Consider the following 9,424-nt stretch of genomic DNA (forward strand, 5'->3'; position numbering starts at 1 on the left):
ACCACACTAGAGATCCATTCTGCATACCGGCATGGCCTGATGAACCCAGCATCCAACATCTTCTCCACCTCTTTCTTGACTTCTTCTAGGACTTCGGCCTTCATCTGACGTGCTCGTTGCTGAAACGGCCGAAACCCTTTCTTGAGCGGGAGCCGATGCTCGATGACGCTTCTATCCAGACCGGGCATCTCAGTATAGTCCCATGCAAAACAGTCCCGGTACTCTTTCAGTAGTTCAATCATCTCCTCTCGCAAGGCCGGATCCAACTTCTTGCTGATAAATGTCGGCCGTGGCTTATCCCCAGGACCGATGTCAACCTCTTCCAAGTCATCAGGTGATGTGAACCTGTATCCGAGTTCGCCGTCGTCTGAAAAATCAGCTGCGAACATAAGCGAGTCTTCGTTATCCACAAGATCAGCGGCAAACACAGGGAGATGACAAGAAAAATTATTTGGCCAAATGCGTGGGCTAGCCGCTTCTACTCTTCCATTATCATTCGAAACCCAATAGTCGATGAGTGGCCAACTGCCAGAGCAGGCCATCGTGTGTACATGATGTAATAATTCCGAACCCAAACAAGATTTTTCTATTTTTTGGGGCCGATCGCTGGGATCGGCCTCTCTATTTCTATTATGCCAGGATGTGCCTACTCTGTGAGGCCAGTGGATAAGACCAGCCTCAGTCTATTTTTTGTCGCCTTGATCCGATCACAGTCTTCCAGGGCGATCCCTGAGATCGGCTCTTGTCCATCTGCGTCCCAGGCATTCATATCTGCGAGTGAGACTTCGCTGGAATCGTCTGCAGGGACCACTTCTACTTCATCGCCATCCCATTGGACCAGATACTGATGCATTGTGGAAGGGATACAACAGTTGGCATGAATCCAGTCCCTCCCAAGCAGTACTGTGTATGTACTCTTGCTGTTGACGATGAAGAACAATGTTGGCACAGTCTTGCGACCCACTTTCAGCTCCACATTCAGGACCCCCATCGCCTCTGATGGCTGTCCATTGAAATCGTTGAGCATCACATTGGTCTTGATCAGATCGGCAGAAGAACAACCCAATCGGCGCAGCACAGAGTATGGCATTAGGTTGACTGCGGCACCAGTGTCGACCAACATCCTGTTCACAGGCTTGCCATTGATGAAGCCCTTGAGATACAATCCCTTCAGGTGCTTGTAGCTCTTCTCCTTGGGCTTCTCGAAGATGATCGGCTGTGGGCCCAGATCCAGCTGTGCGATAGCCGATTCTTCCGGTTGGGGTGCCCGAAACTCCGATGGGAGCACGAACACCATGTTCACATCAGCCGATGGCTTCTCATCTGCTTTTGTCTGCTTGGGGCGCCACTCTTTTCTGGGAGGGCGCCTCTCCTCTCTTCGCGGTCGCCTGACTTGCTCCGTGAGATCCGGACGTGCCTTCCTTAGCACGTCGAGGTACTTTGCTTCTGCCTCTTCCAGATTACGCAAGCGCTGCACTCTGCGCTTCTGCGACCGATTAAGCCCGTCAGGGCACCACCGTGGACGATGGTACATGTCTTCTTCTTCTTCTTGCTCGGAATCACCCCTGGTCGGCCTCCTCACACGGTTATCATGACGTGTCCCGGGCCCTAAGCGCCGGAACACTGACGTCTCGTCCTGCTGGTGTCCTCGAGGCCTGCACTCCAAGCAATCATCTATGGTAGGCAATCGGCTCATGCCGGAGTTCCAACAGTACCTAAAGAACGGGCAATGCCAGTGGTCGCGTACAGCCTGGCGTCTCCCCAATGTCCTTCCTGAGCGGTGCTCGTACTCATCTTCTTCCGATTCGTATCGGCGGCGCAACTTGTACTGGTACTGGTATTTTTCTAGAAGCCAATTAGAAGCTGGAAGCTGATTGCGGATGTGACGCACCTGCTCTTCAGTCACCTGCCGATGTTCCAGCTCACGTTCATCCTACGGGTGTTTGCCAGAAGCGGCCTCTCTCCTCTGTTTGTCATGGTGGCGCATGGGTCCCACCATGTTGATCTGGAATGAAAAATTCTGGCCCGTAGGAGTGAAGTCCGACAACTCTACCACATTGGCTTGTGGGAAATGCTTCGTGTCGACCTTCATCGTATGTTGAGCCAAAATTAATCGGCCTTGCTCGATAGCCGATTGTATCTGATGACGTAACTCCTTGCATTCACCCGTGGAATGAGTGAACGAGTGGTGCCATTTGCAGTACAATCTTCCCTGCAACTCTTGTGGCGTTGGTAGCTTGTGATTTTCTAGGAGCTTCAGCTATTTTTCTTTGAGGAGCAGATCAAATATCTGCTCTGCCTTGGTCACGTCGAAGTCGAAGCCCTTCACAAGCCCCTGCTGTTTGACCCACTTGCACGGGATAGGGTTTGCCCCCCGAGTCCACTCTGCCACGGCTACTTCTTGCTCCTCGCCAGAGTCATCAGATTCATCCACCTGGGCCATGTTCACGTGGCGCTTAAACTTGTCCTGGTACAGCTCAGGATGATAATGTTCGTATGCTGTAAGCTTCTGCACCAGGTGCGCCAGAGATGTGAACTCCAACTGGAAAGCCGCATCCTTGATCGGCTTAGCGAGTCCCAGGACAACCAGATCGACTGCCTCCTTCTCTGTGATGCGCGACGAGTAGCATCGGTTCTTGACCTCCCTGAAGCGCTGTATGTATTCTGACACAGTCTCCCCTCGCTTCCACCTGACTTGGGCGAGGTCGGTAATTCCAGCTTCAGCAGCCTCTGAGTGGTACTGGGTATGGAATTGATCTTCAAGCTGCCTCCAAGTCCGAATCGAATCCGAAGCCAGTGATGCATACCATCCAAAAGCCGGGCCTGTAAGGGATTGGCCGAAGAACCGGACCCTTAACGGATCCGACACTGAGATCATCCCAAGCTGCGTTAAGTATCGGCTCACGTGCTCAATGGAGCTGGCTCCCTCTGACCCGTTGAACTTGGTGAATTCAGGAAGCCGATACTTGGGTGGCAGTGGGATCAAGTCATAGTCACTTGGATACGGCTTGGAATAGCCGATCGCTTTCCTCTTGGGCAGGATGCCGAACTGGTCTCTCAGTATTGCGCTGACCTGCTCCACACTGAGAACTCCTGGGGCTGATGGCTCAGCACTCGGCCCAGTAGCGTACTTTGCTAGCCACGCTTGTTTCTCCGCGTCGGCTCCAGAAACTTCTGGGTTTACCATCTGCACCGAGCGTGCTGGACTGACACTGTCAGGGATGTAGGCGCACGTGTAGCCGTGCGGGATCTCCTTGGGTGGCTCGGTGAGGAACTGACATTCTCCAGGATCACCGCCGATCTTGTGGACGACGTAGATCGGCGCGCTCTGTGGTTTTGGAGCCGCAAATAAGAATGGCAATTGCGGCCTAGAATGTAGTGCAGCTTCCTCTGTGTGACTCCCCAGGGTTGGCCCCGATGGAGAGTACTGGTTCTTAATTATCTCCTAGATGACGCGGTGCGCCATGCGCTCAAGTTCGTTCATCAGGCTCTGAGAGTGCCGATGAAGCGCATGGGCCACCATGTAGTTCATCTCCTGACGCAGGGCTCTGGTGCGCTCTTCTGATGGTACAGACAGATCTACGTTGTCAAGAGCGCCTTCTGGTGAGAACCCCTTCCACCTAATGCCATGGTTGCGGGTCCTCTCAAAAGAGCCGATGAGATCGGCTTCCAGCAGAGCTTTGATCTCATCATACTTCCTCTTGTGTTCAGGAGAGAGCTCTTCATACGTGATGGGCTTGGGAGCGGGTTCTTGATCTTGAGCTCCAGTCATTGTTGCAGTGGACGTTGTTGCCGAGAGTGGTCCCACCGAGCGTGCCAGAATGTGTTGTCGGTCAAAACCCGCCGGCGAGCAGCGACGGGCAACACGAAGAGCCGGGAGGTCGCCGGGATGCTGGCAGGCACTGCTCCCTCGTCGACGGCCCGCAATTCCAGCAACGCGCCGCAGCTTGTAAAGACGCCGGACGTGCCACCTGACCTATACCCGATCAGGAAGGTGCGGACGTGCTTGCGATGACTGACCTGCACACACAAACACGTGGAAACGTAAGTTCGAGCCGTGGTCGGCTCCCCGGGACGACTCTTGCATCGGCTTTAAAGAGCCGATCGAGTCCCGGTGTCAGATGGGATATGTTACATCTAGATATTGATGATTAAAGCAAATAACTGTAAAGCTGCTTCAATTAAATCTAGTTGATCTAATCCACAACGGTAAAGGCTTCACCGCTAGATCGGAACATCCTACACGTGACTAGGCCTAATAAACGTAGCAGATAACTAAACCATAACCAAGACAGAGGCCTAAGAACTAGCAAGAGCCGATTCCCGGATCAATTCCCTGTTAAGACTAAAGTAAAGCATCTAAGACGCCACCGGATCATCCAATCCGTTCGCAAGGCCTAACCTAGCAGATATTACGCCAACTATTAAGAATAAGAGCAAACCGTAACAGATCAGATCTACTAAACATAAAGGAAGCAGGGTGTTGTCTCTGTGCAACTAATTCTATGCGATAAGAACTAGCATGAGATTGAAACGTGACTGTGCAGAGACAACATGATGTTCGTAGATGATAAGCAACGAAGCACAACGGATCTACTAGAAGCCATGCTACGAACACCAAGATAACTAGTATTACTTGCCATAAAAAACGCTTCAGTACAAGTAATACCAAGGTACAAGCAAGAACGACGCTGCCCTGATCGCGAGGTGCGATCAGGGCAGCATGGCACTTACTTGGATGAAACCCTAGGATTAGGGGTGGCGATGCGCCGAGAGTTTGTTGTTTGCGAGACGTGATGACGCTCTCCTTTACGAATAACAAAGGATACATATTTATAGTCCGGAGATTTGGGAAACAATCTAAACTAATCTTGTCCCGATCGGACTCTATCTCTAATCTTAAACTAAATCTAAAGATACATGGCCCATGTGGCCCAGATGCTCACGCAGGAGCCGATTTACAAGTCTTCTTCAATCTTCTTCTTTAAGCTCATCTTGCTTTCGGCCCATAAATTAATCCTGTTAATTTATGGTGATAACAGGAAGGAAGCAGCTTTAGAGGAGGGAAGCCATATATTGCCGTACCGTATCTACAACTATAGAATGCGCGCTGATCACGTGCTGGCATCAAAGCGAAACATGTCGTATGAGAAAAGTGTACAAACTTTGCAGAGTGTAAAACTATTCGAATAGCCGTGCTCACGGTCATGAGCGCTTGAGCTAGTCGCCGGTTTTAGAACTTTTGATTTGAAAACTTGGTGGGGGAATTGTTTGATAACACTTGCACCGGTTCAAAGGTTGTAGACCGATATAGATGGTCAAGGGACCGCGAAATGGAAAATGGGGAGTCATGATTGGTAAAGTCAGTATATTTTATATAAACCAAAATATTTCCAAAATTATGCGTATGATGATACACCCAAATAAAATGCATCCTAGTGCTAGAGAACCTGTCAGCCTTCCTCGATTAACCATGCATGTATTATAGGATTTTTTTTGTATATACACCTGAAGTCTTGCGAGTACAAGCTTTGTACTCACCCTTGTTGCTAAAATTTTAAAATCCAGAGTTCGAGGAAGAGCCATCTCAGTTTAGTTCCTTGCCGAAGAATGCGGGTTTTCGACGTTGGTTCTTTCTAGGACTAACTCCCAGTCAGTTGCATGTGGGAATGGTGAGGCACACTACTGTAGGACGGAAGTCATATAATTCAATTTGCTTCTGCTGCAGATGTTATATATGCTCTGATTAAATTTTAATATTTCTAACAAGTTTTTTAGTGCAGTTTTGGTACCGGTGCTGTCGTGCGTACTGATCATGGGACAAGTACACAGTAAAGCACGACGGGAATCTTGGTATTGTACGCCTGGGGGCCCACAGTCTCATAGTTGAGAACGAAGTAAATTTTATTTCTCCCAGCAGAGCCTGTCTGCTATAGTGGCCTAGTGCAGGCCCCTTCACAAATCATACAGCAAGGCTCTATCCAAAACTTATATACGCCGTGTTTAGTTGCAAAAATTTTAGGGTGTAAAACACTGTAGTACTTTCGTTTGTATTTGGTAATTATTGTCCCGTCATAGATTAATTAGGCTCATTAGATTCGTCTCATGATTTACAAGCAAACTATGCAATTAGTTTTTTATTTCGTGTAGATTTAATACTTCATGCATGTGTTGAAAAATTCGATGTGACGGGGAATCTTGTAAAGTTTTGGAATTTTGGATGCAACTAAACAGGGCCATAGTTGACAACTTTACCACCTTATTTCAGATATTGTTTACTGATAAGAAGTTCAGAGTATTGTACTACCACCAGAACACCCATTGCCATAATTTGATAGCATCACAAATGAAAAGGATGAAATTGAAATTGGCGGAAGGACCACAGAAAGGTCACAGAGGTAATTAGAAACAGATATCCCTGGCAGAAGCAAACAACAGAATCTCTTACAAAAGCAGAATTCTGGTTTATCTCAAGAATAGCAAGCATAATACACTCTGCGTTGCATGGATGAGCCTCACAAATTACTGGTTAGTTAGGACTTAGGAGTCAATGGTAAGCCGATCATGGAAGAGGCGGAGATGTTGGCAAACATGGGCCGTGACCCCCCCTACCAGTTTCAACAGGGAGCATTGTGTTTTTTCTACCTTGAAGATCATCAAAATAGGGCTGCCCAAAACGATGGAAGATGAATTTCTTTGCAACAGCTTGCTAGTATATCTGTTTATAAGTTAGGCAAAATCTCAACCCCCCCCCCCCCCTCTCAACCCCCCCCCCCCCCCCCCCCCTCCGGCTCATTTCTAGCTCCGCCACAACACTAAGTCAATTGCTGAAGAGCTGGACAAAACTTTTAGACACTCCCACTGACAGCTGCATCATGCTTCATCTATAGGTAAAGAACTAAGGAAACTATGTGGCGTTTCACTGTCAATTTCCACTTTGCATCATAGTGGAGAACATTTGCGATACCAGAACTTCAAGAAAGACAGTAATGTCATATATGCTAAAGGATAACATTTCTGAATTATGTAATAATGATTTCGCTGGAAACCTGACTTGGTATTTTCCACTAAGTGATTGTAGTCAGGAAAGAACAAAAGCATTTTCTGGACCTGAGTCACCTTCCTCCAACACTGAATACCCAGTAGGGAGCCACTTTTCCACTCCCCATGCAATACTTCAGCATCAGGTGCAGAATTAACTGTGTACTTTTGTGAGAATGACAGAATGCAGGAACTGTGATAGAAACATCACCAGTACGAAAAGAAATTCATTAGAAACTTGAATCCTCAACTTGACTAGAAGCACTAGAAAATTATCGCCATGCTAAAGACTTCCCTCTAGAAATAGAAGAAAATGTTTCAAAGACTGCCTGAGTAAAGAAGACGTGGGCCTATGGAGGTACTGCCTGAAGATCCCTGACCACATAGTCGCTGAGTCCTGGTGCCAAACGCTTGTTCCCATGTAGTACGCTTATCTTGCTCTGTTGGGGTTGTTTTCCAAATTTGCTGAAGATCAATGTTGTAAGCTTTTGGCTCGAACATAGCACCATCAATATATTCAGGTAGAGGATTCTCTCCCCTCCCCTTGACCCTCAAAAAAAAAAAGGCTGCCTGAGTACAGGTATCTGGGAGAGTCCTACTTGATTTGCTTGTCAGATTGGCCTCGGCGGTTGCCAGGACAAGATCTCCTGGATTATAAAACCATAGTTAGAAAAGAAAAACAATAGTAGAAACAGCAGAACAACAAGGACTACAACGTGATTGATGGGGAACAATGGAAAGCAGTAAAGCCTCACCATGGTCAGAGAGCAGTTCAAAACACGCATTGTTGGAGTTCAAGCCCCTCGAAATTTTGATAGTTTAAGATGGGCCGGTGGGCAATGACCGTCTGCACTGTAGTACAGAAGGCCCACCATCTACCTGACGTGATGTGCACATTGCTTGTATGCCCCTCTTCAATTCCTAATGATGGTATCAAGCAACAATGCTTGAAAAGTACAACGGGAAATGGAAGAAATTAGCCAACGGCTGAACAGAGCAAGGACAGGTTATACAGTACCGACCAGAGCAATGCCTTCAAAAGGATTGAGACACAAAAAAGTTTAGAAAGATAAACGTACTTGCCTTTTTCCATTTTTGAAAAGATCTCAGTTATAACGAATCAACAACTTGAGTCTCAGTAATAATAAAGCATATAAAGTATGACAAAATGCAGCACATACTATTGAGCACAAGTATGTACCACATTCTAGCTTGAGATTGAGCACAAGTACGACAAAATGCACCACATAGTTAGATTGAGGACCAACATTAGCACTCAGAACTCAGAACAGCGTCCAACTTGTACCACATTCAAGCGAAATCCCAAGCTGAAGTGGAGAGCAATTAGCCTATGAGCAATGGAGCAGGTAGGTAGGAGCCTACCAAAATACTGGCACACAAGGTAGCATAATTACAAGACGAAGCCCATGATCCCCAGCAAAAAACTACTTAGACCTCGTAGAAATTACTTAATCTAACTAAAAGGTACGAAATGGGAAATGAAAGGGTCTGCTATCAACAGCAACAATTCCCTGATTGAGACCTGCACATGAGGCAGACGAACTAATGGTTCCCACCCAATTCGGTAAAATTTTGAACCTAAAACGGAGGAATCATGCTGCAAACACAAGCACACTACCCACCAAGAGGAGGCTAACCCTCAAAACTCTGAATGGCTGAATCCCATCCTAAACTATACAACTATTCCACTCGTACCACCATACGTCTACAGCGCGAGGAGTCGAGGACATGGGCGGCGTCCAATGGGAGCCCAATCCGAGGAGGAGAAGCAAATCGCAACGGTGCAGGGCCCCGGATCCAACAACGACCAAAACCTCACCAACTGACCCTCCCACGAATTAAGTCTCCCCAACCGCGACGATCACGCAGAGCGGGATCGCGCCGCGGCCCCGAAGGAGTTAGGAACTGGCGGGAGACGAGAGCTCACCTCGTAGCGCGAGCCAGCGAGCGCTCCCGCCCGCTACAGGGGAGACGGCAGCGGCGGCGCGCCGTGGTCGGCTGGTGGCCGCGAACCGCGGCTGCTGTCCTCGCCCGTCGCGGCTTCGGGCGTGAGGGCGGGGCTGGCCTGTTGCTCTCTGGGCTGGAGATCTGGGCTTCCCGTGGCACGGTTGTCGGTTGCTGGGCTTGGCACATTTTGGGCCTTAACATGGGCATGACTAGCAATAAGTGATGTTTATCTCTGCTCGGCCCATGAAGTAGGGAGCAAAACGGAGGCGCTGCTGGCCCAGCAGACTTTGTCACACCGAGCCTTCTCCATTCTAGATTTTATATTTTGAGTTTAAATTGGCCAACAAATCAATCTACATGTGTAATCCAGTCAATTTTATTCTAAAATATTTTTTATTTCGGTACATTTTTTTAA

At 48.2% G+C, this 9,424-nt stretch overlaps 1 long non-coding RNA gene across 1 annotated transcript; it reads right to left on the bottom strand.

Moving 5' to 3' along the window:
• Positions 1-7,025: 7,025 nt before the first annotated feature.
• LOC120705782 lies at positions 7,026-9,127 on the bottom strand. Its single transcript, XR_005688051.1, has 3 exons — positions 8,990-9,127; positions 7,797-7,987; positions 7,026-7,688 (listed from the first exon to the last, which is right to left on the bottom strand). It is a non-coding gene; the product is annotated as an uncharacterized LOC120705782 (long non-coding RNA).
• Positions 9,128-9,424: the final 297 nt, after the last annotated feature.

This window comes from Panicum virgatum, chromosome 5K (assembly GCF_016808335.1).
Source record: "Panicum virgatum strain AP13 chromosome 5K, P.virgatum_v5, whole genome shotgun sequence".
Classification (NCBI taxonomy): Eukaryota; Viridiplantae; Streptophyta; class Magnoliopsida; order Poales; family Poaceae; genus Panicum; species Panicum virgatum.